The sequence below is a fragment of the Pelobates fuscus genome, chromosome 4, assembly GCF_036172605.1.
Source record: "Pelobates fuscus isolate aPelFus1 chromosome 4, aPelFus1.pri, whole genome shotgun sequence".
Taxonomy (NCBI): domain Eukaryota; kingdom Metazoa; phylum Chordata; class Amphibia; order Anura; family Pelobatidae; genus Pelobates; species Pelobates fuscus.
Window position 1 is genome coordinate 172940233 of NC_086320.1, and position 22136 is coordinate 172962368.

A 22136-nucleotide genomic window follows, 5' to 3' on the forward strand; every position below is an offset into this window, starting at 1 on the left:
TCATGCATAGTCAGGTTGGTGGAGGTGCGTCTTCTCCAGTTCTCGGTACAAATGGCACAATGTGAGCCAAGTCCCAGACTCCAGGGTTCGGCATCCGAGATGAGGTGGCGGTAGGCACGGGTAGTCCCAGTGCGGTCAGGAATGTTGGGCCTTCGGTGACAGTTCCAAGCTTGTGCGTGGTCCCTCTATGTCACACCAGTAGGGATCTTGGTGTCTCCCATCTGTACTTAATCCCAGCTGAGCGTAGCTGAAGTGTGATGTGTTGTAGACATCTACGCCATTGTAGGGTGTCTCTTGTGAGGTCTTGGAAGACAGTCAGCTGGGAGTTCTCAAAAGTGGATGGGGTTTTGCCCCTCAGAGCTGCCATCAAGTGTCCTTTGTCCTGAGAAGACACACATTGCTTTCCAACTGGTCCGAAGGGGCCAACATGGCCAAATTCTCCTTGGCCGCAATTTTGTTTGGCGCCTGTTTCTACAGCATGGTGCTTTGTCCCGAGTGTCTGGGGTGTCTCCATGTGAGGGCTTTTGCTGCTTGCGCCTCATGTCTGCTGGAGTGGTTGTGGATCTCTGTAGGGGCTGTGGTGAGGCATCAGTGTCACTGGTAAGTGGCGATCCGCCGAGAAGCGTGTCCCAGCTAGGAAAGGCTGGTGCTTTGTAGGCCCAAGACCTGCGCTTAGTTTTAGTCTTGTTCGGAGCCTGAAAGAAGGGAATTGATGGATGTGGGATCACTCTCTGAGCTGAGGGTGGTAATGCTGGGTTGGATGGCCCCTGGTTCACCCAATTTGCCGCAGATTAGTATGAGGTTAGCCGCAGCCTAAAGAGATGGTGTCTGCTTGGCTTTGCTGGCAAGCTCCGCCCCCAAGCCCGCTGTGCTTTTAACTCTTTTCTAGTGAAATTACCCTAAGAAACGTTATCAAATACTCATGCTAACTACGTTGGAATTTCATTGAGATTCCAAATTATTTTAAAGATACCATACGGAAAAGTAGAGAATACTTTGTCTTATAGTAAGAAGATGTAATATATTCTGGAAACCACCCCTTTTAGAATACTGAATATTTAATATGAAATGTTTAATGAAGTCAGGATTCAAGTTTGAATTCATCTATATGATTCTCACAGAACGCATGAAGATGGTGCTAAATAATTTTATTTTTACAGCACGACTTTGATGTTTCTGAAATAATATCTAACAAAACCAAAACAAATCTGCACTTAATTTATCTTGTTTTATAAACCTGCGATTTACTTTATTTGCTAACCAGCTCTTGAGGAAGCACTGAATTGTTACAAATCTCATTGCAATTAAGTAAAAGTAAGTAAAAAGAAGAGAGAAACACATACATTGTACATACTTCTTAGGCAATTTAAGAAAAGAAAATTAAAGCCACTCATCTGACTAGTGTTTATTTGTTGGGGGAAAACACTACATAACAATGAAGAAACAGGATGAGAAATAAATAAAAAGAAAAGTAGTGAAGATGTCTTGTGCTTTTAAAACTAGTCCATATTTTAATTGGTTAACTTTAGGACACAAAGTGAACTTTTAAATGTAAAGCGGCTCTATCACCTTCTGTGGTCTTTGCATACTAAGTCTGTCGCTGTGATTTTATCCAAAATATTTAAATCAATGCCTAAGTTACCCAATTTCTTCCTGTCCTCCATTTTGAGAAGACATAGCACCTTCTGTTGATGGCATCCACAAAAGAAACCCCTACACATTTCTGGTATGCCCTCTTTGGTGAGAAAGAGATACAGTAACTAATTTTAATTGTATACCTTGGCTCTTATCTAAAAACAGTTTTTCAGATTTTAAAAAATATATATTTATATTATAGATAGCTTGATATTTGACAGTTCCCCTGTAAACATCTGGGGCACATATTTAGCGGTATGAATTTTTCTTCCCTGCTGAGCTCTTAGTTCTCGCACACAGAGTTACTGAGAAAGTCAAAACCACTGTGAAAGTTGTCCAACTGTGCACTGCTCATAGGGCGATGACAGGTTACATAATGGCTTTGTGAATGCGCAGTAGCCAGCCAAGTGAGAGTTATCGTGGATCAGATAGCATCTGATTCTAACCCAAGATCATTTAAAATGGCTATGCAGGCAAAGGAAAGGTAAAGGAGGGAAATAAAATTCAATATGGATGATTAAAGGAAAGCGATGTAATATTTAAGAAAATACATACCATTTCAAGTACCAAACAAAAACATTTTAGGCTTAAGATTTCCTCTGAGCATCTATGATATGTAAGTGAACATCATGTCATATATAGAGAACAATTCTGGTGTACCTAATGTACCACACAGGGGAGAGGGAGACGGACTAGCACTAAGCTGCTCAAAAACTGGAACAAATAGGGATTCACTAAAAACCTATGAAGAACGTGAGTAGAAAACCACTCTGAAAGAATATAGATTCCAGGAGCTGGCTAAGTGAGTAATAGCTAAAGCACTAATGGATGTAGGAATAAAGCTAATGCTATACCTTTAAATCTTCAATGGGTGTAATGTCCCTTGAAGTGTGGGATAAATGTTCAAAATGCAAATAAATGCTACGTGGAGAATAAATAGACTTGAATAAAAATTTAGACCCAAGACAAAATAAAATGAAGGAGTGAAATAAGAAAATGGATAAATTAAAAATATAAATAAAAAGTAAAAATATAAAAATGGGTGGATATAGGAACCAAGTTCCCAACTGGATATGCAGCAGATATGTATGAAACAAGTATCTAAATCCCCAATAGAATGTGGGGTAAATGATGCTTGTTCCAGATAATATACTTTGTATAATCAAAGATAAAAGTTGCTAAATGGTAAGCAATACAGTACGTATAAGGAACTGTTAGCTTAGGCAATGAATACAATGTATCGCTGGTAAACTGAAGCACAAAACTGGATCACTTCATTCAAAAAATGCCAGTTTATTTCATACTTATATTATCTGGAACAAGCATCATTTACCCCACATTCTATTGGGGATTTAGATACTTGTTTCATACATATTTGCTGCATATCCAGTTGGGAACTTGGTTCCTATATCCACCCATTTTTATATTTTTACTTTTTATTTATATTTTTAATTTATCCATTTTCTTATTTCACTCCTTCATTTTATTTTGTCTTGGGTCTGAGTTTTTATTCAAGTCTATTTATTCTCCACGTAGCATTTATTTGCATTTTGAACATTTATCCCACACTTAAAAGGGACATTACACCCATTGAAGATTTAAAGGTATAGCATTAGCTTTATTCCTACATGCATTAGTGCTTTAGCCATTAGTCACTTAGCCAGCTCCTGGAATCTATACTCTTTCATCATGTCATATATAACTTTTGAAGAAAAACAAACAATGGGGTAAAAAAAAAAAAAAAAAAAAAAAATAATACATTTTTAAAATGCAAATCATAGAGATGTGTTTAAAAATGTAAAAAATATATTACCCCATATTGCCATTTTATTGCCATAAAACCTTACTTGACATGTTGTTGATTGTCCAAGAGCAGTTCCATTTGTTATGAAAGATGAACAACTAAAGCTGTAATATTGTGGATGCTATCAGTCTACACATAGGATGGTTCCCTGTATCCTACCTACCAACTCTGGTGTCCTAAGAATCAGGACACTGGTGGAAGAGAGGTAATGGGGGCATGCCATTGATGGAATTGGGCCACTGGCTCCAAACGGACATGCTGTATAGTGCAATAAGTTATCTGCACCAATTGTTGGAACCATGCTTTGCTCATGTGCAGTCTACAGCTCAACTGTCCCTCCAAGGTAGAGAGAACTCCCTCCAAGATGTGCTCACATCATGCAAACTGCACTGAGTGTTCTGGCTGGCTGATTGATGGCACTGAGGGTCTGTCTTACAGGTGCAGTTATTTTTACAATCAATGAAGTTCTAAGCCACTATCAGAGCGAGCTCCCAGTAGGCTCAGAGTTCAGTTTACATCATCAATCATGAAAACTTTTAATGGTGCTTAGAATGACCCTTTAAGCCTCAAAATTACAATATATCTTATAACCAACACAGATAATGCCCCATAGTAAGGAAACCAAGCACAGGACACTATTTCTTATTTCTGAATTAAAACTTCGAAACATATAAACATGTAAATATACATCTGACAAGGTTACAGACTGGGCAGGAAATTTTAAAAAGGCGGCAGAGAGATTACAAAATTCCCAGCTAACATGTTAACAGAGTGACAGAAGAGATGTGGAGCAGATTTGGAGGGTTGCAGTTGCCAAGCACTGTAGAAGGGGAAGAAGCTAAAAAATACAGAAATAAAAAGGCAAAAATAAGCGATAAACAGACTCTGCTACAGAAATGTACATTTGTTTGAGTGTCCTGCAGCTGTGAGGGATTGAAAGTGTGGATTCAAGTTCAGGAGAAACACTGGGCACAGATCAGGCATCATAAATGATTCAATGTAAACAGTGTTGCTCTCTTTCTCCTCTACCCTTCTAACAGCCTCTAAGAAGGTACGGGGACCACACACTCAGACCACACATCGCCAGCTGAACTCACTCGCACGCAAGGCTCAGAAGCTGTCACTTGACTAAAAGGCAGGATGGGGAGGGATGAGTGTATACAGGCAAAGCTGCCCTCCTCCTCCTCCAACAAACTTCACTGCAGCTGGCTTGTGGTCAGGGGTACAGAGGATAATAGGAGGAAATAAAGATAGACATATACATTGCAGAGAAAACACATTTTTCATGGCCCCTTTCTTGTAATGACTTACACGTCCTCCAATACAAGATGAATTAATAGCTGATGAATGGTTGGAGGGCGCCCTTTTAAAAACACCAATTAACCTTTTATCTACCACATGTCAAAACAGCAATGGGGATACTCAGATTGTTCCTTATACCGGTCAAGTTTAAATAGAGAAAAAGTTGAGAGAATTCTAGGAAAACGAAAAAACAAAATCAGCCTTTTGTTTTAATATAATATATATAGTTCATTTTATTTTTTCTGTCTGCTATTTCAAGAATCTATTTCATGTTTCAAACCATGCATTACACAGAGTAATGCCATACTGTTCAATACAGGGTAATCTTAATTCATTGTGACGTAACACTGAATTGCAGGCACCAGAGAGAGACAGATCGATCAATTTATATGCCACAATTAAAATTTCTCAGTTGATTCTCAGGCAGAGGGTCGTTTGGGAAAGGGAAAGTGACATTTAGTCTCTTTCAACTAAGACCAACAGGATAGAGACATAATTAAAGGGACACTATAGGCACCAATACCACTTCTTCACATTGAAGTGGTCTGGGTGCAGTGTTCCTGTCCCCTTAACCCTGCACAGCAAAACACTGCAGTTTCAGAGAAACAGCAATGTATACATTGCAGTGCTAAGACTGCTTCTTAGTGGCGGTCTACCAGACAGCCACTGAAGGCGCTTCCTGGCCTTTTAGATTTTAACTCCTGCTGTGCATGAGGGCGTCCAGCCTCTTTAAAGGGATTCTATTGCCTTTAAACAATGCTGTTTTCCTGGCACTAAAGAATCCTGCAGTGCCCCTCTCCTTTGCACCCTCCCCCGCCTCCCCCCCCCCCCCACGGTGTTGAAGGGGTTAAAACAACGCCAGTCACTTACCTGTGTTAAGTGCCGATGTCCCTCAGTGCTGGGTCAGGCGCCGCCCGCACTCCCCACGCCGATGTCAGCCAGCAGGGGGGGCATAATGTGTATGTGTGGCAATGGCCGCACTCGTATTAGGATTTCCCCATAGTAATGAGTTATTCAATGCTTTCCTATGGAGAAAAAGTCTGACGTTGGAGATCCTCATGCAGAGCGTAAGGGCGTCGAGCATCAGATAACGGACCATTTTAAACCAGGAAGCCCTCTAGTGGCTTCCTGATAGACAGCCACTAGAGGTGGAGTTAGCCCTGGATAGTAATTATTGCAGTGTATTCAATAACTGCAATAATTACTATTGCAGGGTTAAGGGAGATGGGACATTGCACCCAGATTATTATTTGATGTAGCATGATTTTGTAAGATGATTATTTTGTAGCATTATAGAAAAGATGGGAAAATAACTAAATACGTAAAGATTGAAGTGAAGTTTTTGTACATTAGAAAATGTATGTACACAAAACTAGTGCAAATGTGAAAGAAAATGCAAAATGTTTTTACATCTCCCCCATTGTGTAAATCACGTTAAAATTCCTAATGTAAAAATGTCTAAGAATATTGAATACACACCAGGTCACCATAGCGACTAGGAATTTTGACCTGGCGCTTACATATTTGTCAGCGAAGGAGTGTGGAGGCAGCTGGCGGAAAAAGGAGCAGAAATCTTAGTGCAATTCTTGGACCCCATGTGAAAGGATCCACTCCAGCTCTCCCAAAAGGTAGGGAGGCTGGGTGGACATAAATTAAAACAAAACAAAAAAGGTTTTAAAAATTTGTGAGTGTGTGAGAAAATATGTGCGTCTCTCTGTTTGGGTTACTGGCCCACTCCGATTGCATCGAAAATATGTTTTTACTCACTTTTTTTCCTCCACGCCATGCCAGTCTCACATGGCTGGGCAAACCTCCACTTCGGAGATAATCAAACCAATGCACTACCATAGGAAGCATTGGAAGGCTATTGCGCATGTGCGACAAAACACTGCGCCAATCATCATCTCATTGAATCAGTGCATCACTATGCGGTACATTTACCGTCTTCATGCAGAGTGTGGAGATTCTGAATGTAAGTGCTGCACACTATACAGCATTGGACTGGGAATTGCCTTTAGTGGTCTTCTGGGTGACTGTCACTAGAGGTGTTTACATTTGAATAGTCTACAGGGACAGGATATAGTCACCATAACTACTACTTTAAACTGCAGTGGTTATGGTGACTATTGTGTCGCTTTAAGAATTGTATGACATACACAAACGCAAAGCACTGTATGGTTACTTGGATGGATGTACCAAATATGAATTTTAATAGAGCATAAACAGGTACTTCAATTATGCTTTTCAAGAGTAACATGACATTAACATAATAACAAAAATACAGCAGAAAAATGAATGTGAAGAGAATAGTTTAGTACTGACAGAGGAAAAAAAATTAAATTTTTACATCAGTTTTGTTAAAGGAACACTCCGAGCACTACTTACTCGTAAGTAGTGATATTTTAGAACACTTTGACGTCTGCCAGGCAACACTACCTGTGTTAAAGGAACATTATAGTGTCAGGAATACAAACATGTAGTCCTAACACTATAGGTCTCAATAACAACTTAGCCCCGTGCCCCACACCTCCAGTTAAAAAGGTGATGTTACTCACCTTTTTCCAGCGCCCCACTTAGATGATATCATCAACTTGATGATCTCTGCCAATCCAATACTTTCCCATAGAAAAGCATTGGGAGGCTCACGTGTGCAGCAAACCGCCACACCAACCAGTATATCCTCATAGAGATTCATTGACTCAATGCATCTCTATGGGGGAAAGTTCAGCGCCTTCATGCAGAGCATGGAGATGTTGAATTCAGTGCTGCACAACCCAGGAAGCACATCTAGTGGCTGTCTGAGGAACAGCCACTGGAGGTGTCCATAGGGAGCAATGTAAACACCAGCTTTTCTCTGAAAAGGCAGTGTTTACATTGAAAAGCGTGAAGGGACATACTATATACACTAGAACAACTACATTAAGCTGTAGCTGTTCTGGCCACTATAGTGTCCCTTTTAACGACTACTGGCAAAGAGCTAAGTCATAATTAGGTGCTGGGGAGATGCTAATTGGCACAGGATATGCACAGTAGGTCCCTCTTCTCTATGCATGTGCTGTGCCATTTAGCATCTAAGCAGAGCGTGAGGATGCGGAAAGATTGCATGACCATAATGTAAAGCACTTCTAGTGGTTGTGCTGTGCTAGCCACTAGAGACGTTTTTAAAGAAACACAATAGTCACCAAAACAATATACAGGCATACAACCCTAGTCACACCGCCTAACATTTCCTGTAAAGACAGATTTGATGTTTAAACGTCCTTTACTGCACATTCTGTTTAATTTAGAATGTCTTATCTCCTGCTCTATTATTAGCCTTGTAGATCCTGCAGGAGCCTCCTGTGTGTGAGTAAAGTTTACTTAACAAAACAGGAGATAAAAAAAACATCTAAAGCAAGTTAACATTTGATTGAATATAAAAAAAATGCAGGCAGTGAGTTGTGGCTAGGCCTGCATAAACAGAAACAAAAGTGATTGAACTTCTAAATGGCAGAGAACTGAGCAGAGAGACTGCAGGAGCATAATCTATACACCTATGTTTTAATGCCTATAGTATCCCTTTAACCCCTTAAGGACCAAACTTCTGGAATAAAAGGGAATCATGACATGTCACGTGTCCTTAAGGGGTTACATTTTTTTTTCACAGAAATTACAATGTTTAAAGATTGAAAGGCTATTTACATGACAACATAAAGCTGAAGCAGTTATGCTTACTGCATCCCTTGTCAATTCTCCAAAATTCCCAGTGAATTAGTGAATAAACTTCCTGTCTTGCAGTATATCCGTGTAAACTGGCATCACAGCAAAGTGCCAGGGAGTCCTGCTGTGAACCCATTATTAATTCTCAGTAAAGTAATGATGAATAGCCAAGCTCATGGCTCAAAACATATAGGATTACCACAAATGGACACGAATAATTTACATTTCTCCCCCAATAAAAAAAATAAATAAATCACAAATTAGATAAACAGTGCAATGCAACAGTCCCTATTAGTCTGTAGAGATAAAACGAGAATCAACAAAACCCTTTAGGCTATTTATTTATTAAATAAATAAATAAATGGTGCTTTACGCTGACAGACACCTACTATCTAACACAACAAGCATATTGAACCATTTATTGGGCAATGGATGCTCACCCTGCACCGGAGACACCACTCCTCTTAGTGAACCCGGAAACCCGGACTTGACGTATAACCCGGAAGTGATCCGTTGCTATGGAGACCGATGTAAGCGGAAGTGGTGTGCGTGTCAACGTGGATTTGTTGACATCTTTCCTCGTGTAATGTCTAAACGCACAACAGTGCATTAGCATGGATGAGAAATGTCTAAACGCACAACAGTGCATCAGCATGGATATAGTTGTAATAAATTCAGTGTGTGCAATTCTTGTTCTCTATAGAGCTCAACTAAAAATATATTAATGCTTGATTTAATCTGTAAAAATATCAAATCGAGAAACGAACTATATGGTGAAATACTGTAACATTTTGACACGCCAATTTGGTTTGTATATGAAGGATGATGTTGAACTAATTTGTTTAATATTTTTTTGATACTTGTAAAACTTGTAAAAGTATAATAAAAATTAATTAAAAAAAAAAAATCTTGTTCTCTGTGCTGCTTTTAAATGGAAAGTATACCTGTGACATAAAGAGACCTCTGGAGTCTTCATGGAGTTAGAGTAGACATAACTTCAGACAATGTTACAAAACACTAGAAGGCAGGACTCTAAGGCAATATAACATATGGGGCATATTAACTAAACATTGCATTGTTTCAATTAAAATTCAAACTGCAAACTTGAGGATAAAATTGCTAAATTATAGTTGAGTAGGAGAAAGTTGACAGGATTATTTATTTACTGCAGTGAGACTTGTCATAAATGGAAACAGAAATATTCTGTGAGAACTGTCGGGAATTCTAAGTGAATTTCAAATTTAAATGGCAGAGACCTGACCAGTGATTCTGCAAGGCATGATGTATACACTAAAACTGCTTCGTTAATCTAAAGTTGTTTTGATACCTATAGTATCACGTTAAGGTCAAAGCAGTTGCCTAGAAAAAATCTCCAAGTCGGCTATGCTTTCAGTTTGGCAACTCTGGACTCCAAGGAATACTTCATCAAATGGTTTTTTATTTTTTTAACAGTTTAGCAGATATGCCCCAAAGAATATCCCTTGTAGTCATGTTCACGGGGTGCAATGAGGTCAGCCTCAGCAGAACAGAAGAACAAACAGTGCTGGATGTGTCCATGTGTAATACAAGAATTACCAGATTTGACTAATTACATGACGTAAAGTCATGATTTTATTAAGGACACGGAGGCAAGTATTAGGCTTATCTCTTTCTTTTATTCCTCAGCAGCAAAGAAAGATATTAATATATTCATATCAGAAAAAACAAACAAATACCCTTAGAGGGTTAACCATTACATCACAACATCCTAGCCTATGAGAGCAGTCCACATAGCATACACTCCCACGTGACCCCAATCTACTCCTCTTTCCTGTTGATGCCAAAGTCCATAGTCGATGACAAAACAAATCAAAACAAATTAACTGAATCAACACAAACAGACGAACAGACGGTGTCCGGGCAGTGATTCCTTCCGAGGGAACAGATCTTTGAGAACTCATCCGTAGAAAAACTGTGGAAGATACCGGACTTGCTGATTTTCTGTCTACCAGCCTGTCACAGCAACTTGCTTTGATACTCACTTGTTCCAAAAGCTGGTGGATGTGAATTTGGGGGAGTGTGTTGTCTGAACTTTGTGTTTTGTTAGATTTAGGTGAGGCGTAGTGGTGTCACTTGGCTCCATTTAGCTCCTTTAGTTGACTGGCTGGTGTTCCTCTATTATCTCCATACTTCGCCTTTGCGCACAACCCATCCCTAGAGTAGACACCCTTCATACAGAAAGTTTTTTCTCAAGGGTGACCACTGACCTTAGTCTTTCATTTCCCATTTCTATGATCCTAAGGTTGGGCACATTTCTCTGCCTGAGCCCTCACCAGGCAGAAGAGAATGGCCATCATGCCCGTTGTAGTCAACCTCATATTTTTAATTGCAACCTCCTATACTTGTGTGCACGGATGTTTGTAGGTCACTTCACCTTGTTCATTTTAATTCATCTTTAGTAGATGAGCAGGTGCAGTTTGCAGTTAGAAATTTAAATTTTGACACACTAAATCAACTCTTAGACCACCCTCTGGCAAAGTGTGAGGTATTAATGTACATATCTTACTTGATCGTTTATGTATATCTTGCAGTTGTGTTTCTTTTATTCACATGTATCTTTTGTCTGCTCACACTCAAAAAAAATTATATTTTCTATAATGATATTAAAAAAACACAGTGCAGTACTTCTGGACACACATTGTCATTCTATTTTACTATTCATGTATTTGATGGTTTGTCCCTGGTGTTACTGTACAATTCTTCATGCACTGCAAAAATAAAGAATTAAAAATAAATAGAAATGTATGCAAGAGGGTTATTCACTGAAGTCAGAATTGAAGCTCCACAGCAATATTACTCACAGTAATGTGTCCTTAAAGGAGCACTATAGGGTCAGGAACATATGTATTCCGGACTCTATAGTGTTAAAACCGCCATCTAGCCCCTGGCCCTATCTTGCATCCTGAAATGTAGTAAAATCTTACTTGTATTCCAGTCTAGAGCTGCTGTCTCTGTCGCTGAATTGCCTCTGGCCTCTGACCTAATCAGAAGTGGTGTACTTAACTGTATAAGGACAAAATAGCTTCCATAGAGGTCTTTCCCACTTAGACCTCTTCAATATCAGATGTGTAGAAAAAAGGAAAAAGGGATGCAGCTAAGAACTAAAATAAAAAAAATCTTATTTTTTTATATTTTATTGGGCAATTGTGCCTAAATAAATGTATTTTTTCAAAATTTGGTTCCTGATTGTATCCTGAGCCATCTGAGTCTGCTTACTACCCACCATCCTCCAGTGGAAGCGGTCCAGCAATATCCCTTAGTGGATTTCAAGGCGCATATCTCATTTAAATCTTGTGAGTGCAACCATTATTGCAGTGTGTTATCTAATCCAACTGTACATCACTATGTGTTGTCTGTTTTCTTTTTTATTTTAGTTCTTAGCTGCATCCCTTTTTCCTTTTTTCTACACATCATCAGAAGTGGTGGTCTTAGCCAATCACAATGCTTCCTCATAGGATTGGCTGAGAATGTCAAGGGGCAGAGCAGGGGCAGAGGCAGCACACGTCAAACACAGCCCTGGCCAATCAGCATCTCCTCATAGAGATTAATTCAATCATGAGGAAAGTTCAGTGTCTGCATGCAGAGGGTGGAGACACTGAATGTTGTGATGTACACTAGGCAGGACTGCCACAGGAAGCACCTCTAGCAGCCATCTGAGGAGTGGCCAGTAAAGTTATCACTAGGCTGTTATGTAAACAGTGCATTTTCTCTGAAAAGACCGTGTTTACAGCAAACAACCTGAAGGGAATGCTTATACTCATCAGAAAAAATACAATAAACTGTAGTTGTTCTGGTGACTATAGTGTCCCTTTAAACTACACTACATGTGTTTAGAAGCCTGGCTGTGCAAATAAGATACATTGTTCTTGTTCTAAATTACATTTTAATTGCATAAGTTGTTAGTAAGTCGTCTAATATTTGTTAGAAAATCAATATGTCCATCTTTGTCCATTTGAAATGTTAGGCGCATGAATGACTAATTAGGCACTGGAAATAGTCATAAATGATTTAGTCAGATTATAGATATCTACAGTCAGTCTATTAGTATTACAGACCACCAAGCATTTGCATGGTTTGTCCTGTGACAACTGTGGAAATGCCCTCTGGTGTTACATTTTTCAAAAACATTCTGATAATAAAGGGAATAAAAGTAGGCGAAGTGTCATTCCATCGAAAGATCATGTATAGTAAAGCATAGTTCAAATGCACATTACATTAAACATGAAGGAGACACGTTTTTCCCCATGTGCTTTTTTGGAACTTTTTAATAATATGGATGGCTCATGGATTTGCTCTTAAGTTGAAACGTCAGTTGGAAAAGTGGATGGAACTTGTCAGTGCTGCTTTTCATAAAGAGAGGGTATGGTGACATTTTAAGAAAATATACAGAGTGCCATTCTTAGCTACTGCACTGTATATCTGGGGCCCATTCTTAAGTCATTCCATGATGTCAGCCTAGGTTATGTGATTGAGTAACTGGAGAAAACATTACTGATGCTTGCAAGAAACCTGTGGTCAATGTACCTGTAGTCTTTCTTTAATTGTAATCTTTTAGAAAAAAAGGTAAAGAAAATATAAAGACAGCAACACAAAGCATTATATGTATTATCTTCAATGCAGTAAATTTAATAGGAAAATAAATCTACAATATCGCGTGTATACCATTCATGTGTCACTCTCTGAGACCTAATCACACTGGGTAGTCTTCTGTCCTATTGTCCCTGTTAGTGTTACTCTTAAAGGAACACTCCAAGCACCATAACCACCACTACAGCGCGCTTAATTGTGTATGGTGAGAGGAGTGCCCTTGAGCCTCCTAATTCTTTCCAGGGCTTTGCCGGGCACCACTCCCCACCTTCACTACAGTCTTCAGAAAGTCAGAACTCTTCACTGAGCTAAGCCTGGCAATCAGTTCATGCTCTTAGTCAATTTGTTAGCCTTGCATTGCAGTGCTTATCTCAGGAGAGCTAATGGAAGCTCCTAAACTATAGAGGAGGCAGAGAATGGTGCAGACAGGTCAAACTATTGAAAAATGTTTTTAACTGATTACAATGAGGAGACACTGGGTTACTCCTGGTACCATAACCACTACAGCTCATGATAGTGGTTATGGTGCTTGGAGTGTTCCTTTAATATTAGCAAGACAAATGAGCAAGACAAAAATTATCTAATTTTTCATCCCATTAGACACACACAAAGACACCTGCAAGCACACACAGATGCTTGAACACTGTCATAAATGTGTAGATCCAGCATACCAAATGTAGAATTTTTTCCTACCAGACAATCATCAGGAAAAATAATATAGCAGTATTACTGGTCCAGTTCCCTTTGAAATACCCATTAGCTGATCAGCTATTCAATATAAACCTTTATTAGACAGGAAATTGGGCTTCCTCTGATTCTGGAAGTGAGTAGGGGTAATATGAAATCTAATCACGATCCCATACAGACAGGGGCCTTGCATGGCTTTTTGGTTACGCAGGCGAAGATAAATTTTGCCCAAGCTCCAAGTGTGTCTCATTCCCCCAGCCCCCCATGTGTCCCACTCCTCCAGCTCCCCATGCGTCTCATTTCCTTCCCTCCCTCCATGTGTCGCATTCTCCCAGCTCCCCATGTGTCTCATTCCCCTAGGTCCCTATGTGTCTCATTTCCCTCCCTCCTTACCCCCATGTGTCTCATTCCCCCAGCCTTCCATGTGTCTCATTCCACCAGCCCCTACGTGTCTCATTCCACTAGCCCCCATATGTCTCAATCCCACAGTCCCCATGTGTCTCATTCCACCAGCCCCCATGTGTCTCATTCCCCTAGCCTCTCATGTGTCTCATTCCTCCAGCCCCCATGTGTTTCATTCCCCCAGCCTCCCTTGTGTCTCAATCCACCAGCCCCAATGTGTCTCATTCCCCCAGCCCCCTCATGTGTTTAATTTCCTCCCCTCCCTCCCTTCCTCACCCATGTGTCTCATTCCACCAGCCCCCATGTGTCTCATTACCCCATCCACTATGTTTCTCATTCCACCAGCCCCCCATGTGTCTCATTCCCCCAGGCCTGCCATGTGTCTCATTCCCTAGTCCCCCATATGTCTCATTCCCCCAGTCCCCCATGTGTCTCATTACCCCAGCCCCACATGTGTCTCATTCCCCCAGCCCCACATGTGTCTCATTCCCCCTGCTCCCCACGTGTCTCATTTCCTTCACTTCCCTCCCCCTCCCTCATGTGTCTCATTCCCCCGGCTCTTCATGTGTCTCATTTCCTCCCATTCCCCCCCATGTGTCTCATTCCCCTGGCTCTTCATGTGTTTTATTTCCTCCACTTCCCCCATGTGATTCATTCCCCAGGCCCCAGCCCTAATGTGTCTCATTCCCCCAGCTCCTCATGTGTTTCATTTCATCCCCTCACTCATGTGTCTCATTCCCCCAGCACCCATGTGTCTCATTCCCACAGCACCCATGTGTCTCATTCCCACAGCACCCATGTGTCTCATTCCCCCAGCTATCCATGTGTTTCATTTCCTCCCCTCTATGTGTCTTACTACCTCTCCAAATCTGTGACTACTTACTTCACTCTTGTGTAGTGTGGCTGAGCCATTGACCGGGGTGGAGGAGCTTGTTTCCCTCCATCCAGTCTGAAAGGAAGCAGTTCAGTGCTCTTTGTGATCAGAATCAGAGCAACCAATTCAGAAAAGTCTAAAATAAAGTTATTTTATATGCTTACCAATCAAAAGGATCTGACGGTGATCCTATGTCCAGCTCCCAGGCTGACACATAGGATAGTACAGATTAAGGAACAGCGCACTCATAAAATACATTTTTTAATTCTATAAGGCTCCTTAAAATCGCCTATCTCAGCAAACAAATATGGGGATTCAGTTCCACCATATTATGTAAAGCCCACGACTTCTTCACAGTACCACAATATCGGTGGGTCCTGCACTAATTCCAATGTGGGAGACAAATTAAATACTGCAAGTGCTAAATAAGCTGAAGTATACATAAATAATTACAAGAGCAGTGTAAATATATATATAATGCTAAATTAATGTGATAAACGCAATTTAAAAAATTCAGTATCAAAACTAAACAATTAAAGTGATAGTGTTTTTATGTTTATACAGTGAGGGAAAAAAGTATTTTATCTCCTGGTGATTTTGAACGTTTGCCCACTGACAATGAAATGATCAGTCTATAATTTTAATGGTAGGTGTATTTTAACATTGAGAGACAGAATAACAAAAAAAAAAATCCAGAAATGTCAAAAAAGTTATAAATTGATTTGCTTGTCAATGAAGGAAATAAGTATTTGACTCCTTCGACTTAGTACTTGGTGTCAAAACCCTTTTTGGCAATCACAGAGGTCAGATGTTTCTTGTAGTTGGCCACCAGGTTTGCACACATCTCAGGAGGGATTTCGTCCCACTCCTCTTTGCAGATCCTCTCCAAGTTTGGAGGCTGATGTTTGGCAACTCAAAACTTCAGCTCCCTCCACAGATTGTTTTTGGGATTAAGGTCTGGAGACTGGCTAGGCCACGCCAGGACTTTAATGTGCTTCTTCTTGAGCCACTCCTTTTTTGCCTTGGCTGTATGTTTTGGATCATTGTCAGGCTGGAATACCCATCAACGACCCATTTTCAATGCCCTGGCTGAGGGAAGAAGGTTCTCACCCAAGATTTGATGGTACACTGCCCCATCCATCGCCCCTTTGATGCGGTGCAGTTGTCCTGTCCCCTTAGCAGAAAAATACCCCCAAAGTGCTTAACACCTAAGGGAATCTGGCCTGGATTCCAAACTTACATAGTAACAGCAAAAGGGAATTGGGAAAAGGTAACATGAATCTTGCAGGAATGGTGCTGCCATAGTGACCAAAATGTATGCATAATACATATTAAGGAACAGGGCACTCAGAAAATAAATTTCTAAATTCTATAAGGTTAGTGTCACTAGGAGAGGATAGTTGGAGGAAATTTGGCCCCTATGTATTGGTGCTTCAATGCATATTCTTTCAAAAGCTGAGAAATTGGCAAACTCAGCTGCTCTGTTATTAGGGGAGTCTAGAAAGCCTAGAGGTAAGGAAGGTTTTATGTTGGGGTAAGTCTTAAAAAATTGTTTTAATTGATTTCCTCTGAAGAAGTTATATTATCTGATCAAGTCATTGTCTTCGAAATGTGCAAAGTCCCTTGGAGTGAACCCAGTTAGGAATAGATTAATACAGGCATTGGCAACCTTCAGCACACCAGATGTTTTGGACTACACCTCCCAGGATGCTTTGCCAGGATTATGGGTGTAAGAGCATTATGGGGGATGTAGTCTACAACATCTGGAGTGCCGAAGGTTGCCTATACCTGGACTAATATGTAGAATTAGGGAGAGTCATTCTAGTCACTGTAATTGATTAGGCATCCTATAGGCCCTAGAACCTGCCTAATCAATCCCAGTGACTCAAGTAACAGACCTAGACACTGTCACTGGGATTGCTAAGTCTAAAATATAATATATAATAAATGATTGTTTGACAATCTTCATACATTAGCAAAGTGAAAAGCGCGGATGATTTTTTTTTCCATACTTTCTTCTGGGACATGCCTTAGCTACAGTGTATATGTGAGTCTGTGTGAGTGTGTGCACGTACCTCTATGACTGTGTCAGTACAAATGTATATATGTCTGTATGAGTTTCTTTATGACTGTGTCTGTATGTGTATGTGCATATCTGCCTGTATGGCTGTGTCTGTATAAATGTGTGCCTGCATGAATGTGTATATGGGTCTCTATGATTATGTGCCTCTGTGTTTATGACAGTATAGGTTTGTGTATGACTGTGTTTATATGAGAGTATGTGTATGCATTTCTTTACGGCTATGTGTCTGTTTTACTGTGTATGTGTCCATATGTGTATATGAGCTTGTATGAATGTGTGTTTGTATGACTCTGAAGTATTCTGAAAATTAAAATCTGCTTTGTCACTGAATATGGCATATATTAAAAAAATTATAATTAGTGTGGAAAAGAAGCAACAGATAAGAAAACTCTATGACTCAATTAAATATTTTTTAACTACAAACACACATCCGCCACACACAATTACACTCAACCTTCCCACACACAGCCACCATACACAATCACACTTAGCCAATCACACTCAGCCAACCACACATACATCCCACACACATCATACTCATAAACCAGCACACATTAAGCCAAACGCACATATCTCATACATATCGCACTCAAAACACAGAGGAGGTCTGTAATAAATAAATGTGCTCTGCACATTACTGTACATAAAAAACACATTTATAACACATGGGGTTGGGGTGCCACCATGAGTTACCGCACTGGGTAACACCAACCCTATTGACACCACTGCCTCACTCCCTCACCCCAGTAAATTCTACTGCAGCGCTTACTTTGGGTTATTATCTCATCACTTAATGTTATGGCTTTGTCACTGACTCATGATGTTCAGATATGCGTATTTACATTTGGGCACTTGCAGAGTAATGCTTTTGAGAACCATGTGCCATGTGGCACCAGGAATGCCAAACAAAATGTCAACCAAAAAATGTTAAGACAATAAAAAGGCAGCAATCCACACTGAGCATCTTATATATAAACCAATAGGAGATATACAAATTAATGGATACACACAAAACTAAAATAAATAAAAGTATTTATTCAAAACATATAAACTCTATTGTGCTTACTAAAAAATCTCTATTCATGCAAACAGATGTTAGAATAAATTAAAGAGGAAGGTGCTTGCCTACAGGTGTCAATTAGTTTAAAAAAAATAACATTTAATACATTTGTTTAAAAGCTCGCTGTTGAAAAATCATCAAATAAACCAAAAATTATTATTAAATTCTAAAACTATTAATACTGTAGAGCAAAGGACAAAACGAAAAATGTATAAAGAAAATAAAAAAGGACTAATGTAGAATAATCCTAATTATTTTTGAGATTACTGCATGAGTCCAAGTGTAAGTAATTAGTAGTGTAAATTTCGAAATGCTAGTGAAAATTAAGCTGGCAATTCTAAAAGACTCAAAGTATCATTAGAGTAAATACAACCACTAACTATAGTTTAGTATACTATTGTATCAGTTTCCCTTGAAGGGAACTATCAGTGGAACTGTGCTTAGGTTATAAACTATATAGAGGAACTCAACCTGAAAATCTCTTGTCAGATACAAGAATCGGATTGTTCAATGCATGACTGTTTTCCCAAATAGTGCTGTTCACCGATCATCCTGTGAGTTGCTAAACTGTGCCTTCAAGGGCACCTAATCTGTATAAGAAACTGTCTACTAGTCTAAGGTAAGCACTAGTTTGGGAAAAAGAGAGTCATGCAAATGCCCTGCCTATCTCTCTTGCAGAGGACATAATGTCTTAGATCTAATGAAAAAAACAAATGTCTTAAAATAATTATAATAGAGTATAGTGCAGAGCAGGGCCCCGACGCGCGTTTTGTCGGTAAGGCGGCTCTTCAAAAATAATTAGGATTATTCTACATTAGTCCTTTTTTTTATTTTCTTTATACATTTTTCTTTTTGTCCTTTGCTCTACACTATTAATAGTTTTAGAAAATAATAATAATTTTTGGTTTCTTTGCAGATTTTCAACGGCAAGCTTTTAAACGAATTTATTAAATGTTATGTTTTAACTAATTGACACCTGTAGGCAAGCACCTTCCTATCTAATTACTACTTACTGTTACTTACTGAGGGTTACCCCCTTTTTTCTTGCCACAGCTATCGTGACACTCTGAGTTCCTATTCCTTTCCCCATTAAAATAGATGTTAGAATAAAGACACATTATCAATAGACACAATGACACCAAAAAGCAACACTGTATTAAAGCTGCAAATAAAGTATGTTTGTTTCGAATAAATACCTTTATTTATTTCATTTTTGTGCGCATCAATTAATTTTTACATCAAATAAAAAATGTTACAAAAATAATCATACTAAACGTCACAATCGAAAACACCCTTTTAATTATCCTTTTGGTTGTGCAAAAGGATATGATAGCTAAGATATGTCAGTTTCAGTTCAATAAAAGCAGTTTTTGGGGATACAGGTAGGTGTCTACTTCAAATAGTGCAGCCTGATTAGCACGTTTTTTTTATTTGTTGACATTGTATTGTAATACTTTGCTCACGTTTATAATTTACATACGCATAGCTTGCATCTACTAGGAAAGCGTTATTGCCATTTTGCTTTGTCTGTGGCTCCCCAGGCTCTGTACTATACTGAAAAATATAAACCTGCAATTAATCCCACAGCTGAGCAAATGTGTGCAATGTTCTCAGTAAAACATGCAAGTTTAGCAGTACAATAAGCTTTAATAGTGATACAATCGTTTGTAATCCTTTTGGAAAAATCCTGTTCTTTCACAGTTTTTTTCTTTTTCCTGTATTTTTTTTTTTTTAATTCCTCTTCCTGAATAAGTTCAGTTCAGCTCCAACAAAAAAAACAAAACAAAAATGCAGTCACTTGTGTTATTAAAGAATCCTCAGAAGCTAGGAGCAATCTTTACTGATTTGGTACTTGGCTAGGAAATTATAGGAGAGATCCAGCAGCCCTGTACTGGTGACCCACATGCATTGTTTTTCTACGCAGAACATTAACAAAAATGCATTCATTATTTTCAGCAGCTAAAAATATTCAGTTATTCAATTTATGTAGCTTACAACTCAGTCAGCAATGTTAACTGCACAGGAAGAGCTGGGAACATTGACAATTCCCTTCAAAGCACGTCTTTCTTAAAAGCATCCAGGGAGCATAAAATAACACTAACTACAGAGTTATCTTTTTATTCCATTTCAGGTTCTTAGATTTTGCGTTTTTTATTAAATTCATTTGATTGTTACTTAAATAAAGCTTTATTTATTTATTTAATTATTTATTTAATTACTTGCTTATATACTTTTTTTTTTTGGGGGGGGGGGGGGGGGGGGGGGGAGACATCAGCCTCTTATCAGTTATGACTTGGCTTGGAAGGGTTACTATTAAATGCTATTTACATGGATAGTATTTGTCCAAGAATGTGATGCCCAAGTGTACTTACCAGTATTTGCCAACAAATCAGTGGTTGTAGGCTTCATAGGAAGTGTCCAACGTCCACACACAAAATAAAATGAGCAATATATATAATAATAATAATAACAACTAGCATTTATATAGCACCTTTCTCCCAGTGGGACTCAAAGCACTTGCTTGTGGAATTAACCAAATCGACAGCTGAATAGTAATAGATGTTATTATTACCCGATTGATGGTACTAATTTTTTATCAACTTTGCCTGGAATTTGAACCTGTGATCTTGCATTTTTGAACATGCTTTGTAGTTAGGGAATTTACCAACTGAGCTACCTCACCAGCTTATACAAATATATGTCAATGCAATAATATTCATTTCAGCATAAAAAGTCCTCTTAAAAACTGGTCCTGTGACAATTTAAGATAAGTACTGAAAAAATCACCAATCATAATTCACCACTTCACAGGGACCTGCAAGTCCTTTAGTAATAGCTTATTTACACCGGTTTTGGGTCCCGCGAAACAACAAGTTACCAAGGTCACATTTAGGGACCTGCATGTCCACCTTTGCTTAAGTTTGTAAATGTTTTGAAAATGAAAAACAAAATGATATTTAAAAAAAAAAAAGTAAGAAAGAAAGGTTACTACACTATACAGACCAGTTACTTTCTTTATTTAAGATTTGTAGTGACTATGTGAACTATCATGTTAACATGGACAAGAATCTTCAAGCAATGTTTCCAGCACTTTGTTTCATCCATACCACAAAGTATTTAGTCCGTGGGCTATGTGTAGTTCAAGCCAATATTATAAAGTTATTTATAATAAAGTGGCAACTGACTTTACATGTGAAATTAGATAGATAGATAGATAGATAGACAGACAGTTACATATAAATTTGGTTCCTCTTCTATCCTGTTGCAATATATATCCTTAGTTCTTTCTCTTGGCAAATCATCTGTTTCTGTATGTTGAAAAATATCAAAGGTCATAACAGGGCAGTGGTCCCTTGGGAACATTAATTTAATTCTTGCCACCTTGCATTTTTGTCACATGGCTATTACTTATCTCCCCACCCCGTTACCTACTCCCTTTCTTATCATGGTCCATACAGTCCAGCTCCATGTTCCTATTTTCGCAGGGACAGAGCATTCCCTTGTCACTTGCACTCCCCCCATGCCAGTGTACTCCCACTGTATATTATGTGTCCTTCGCTTAATATACCCACTTAAACCCATTCCCTTCCTCCCAATGTTTTCCTGTTGGCTTCCATTCTTTGTCATTTATCTGGTCTACCGTGTTATACTCAGGCAATTTATATTCTTCCTTTCTATAGCATCCTCATCATTCTCTGCTGTTCTACTAATACTAATAATAATGTAATTCTGGGGTTGGGATATTGGACCACAAATTTCAAGCCTATTCAAATGGTGGTGAGGTTGCAGTAGACTAGAAACCTAGTGTTGATTCTGGTCACCTTCAGGCCAGGTGTGCTGCACTTACTGGCTCCCTGCATGGTTACAGTCTCTGGAGCTGACAGGTAGATTCTGAGAGTATGCAATGTATATAGAGATTGGGGCTTTCAGGAATTTTTTTACTGTGCCTCCATGTAGCCAGGGG

The 22136-nt window shown here is 39.1% G+C and overlaps 1 protein-coding gene across 3 annotated transcripts in view; it reads right to left on the reverse strand.

Moving 5' to 3' along the window:
• Nucleotides 1–8926, reverse strand: part of EXOC2 (exocyst complex component 2) — a 269142-nt gene extending 260216 nt beyond the window's left edge. For 2 of the 3 annotated variants that reach the window (XR_010090747.1, XM_063451783.1), the window contains exon 1: nucleotides 8881–8899. The gene's annotated coding sequence lies outside the window, so the exon portion shown is untranslated. Of the gene's footprint in view, nucleotides 1–8880 lie in introns of all 3 variants that reach the window. The other variant, XM_063451784.1, reaches the window with a different exon arrangement.
• Between the last annotated feature and the right edge of the window lie 13210 nt (nucleotides 8927–22136).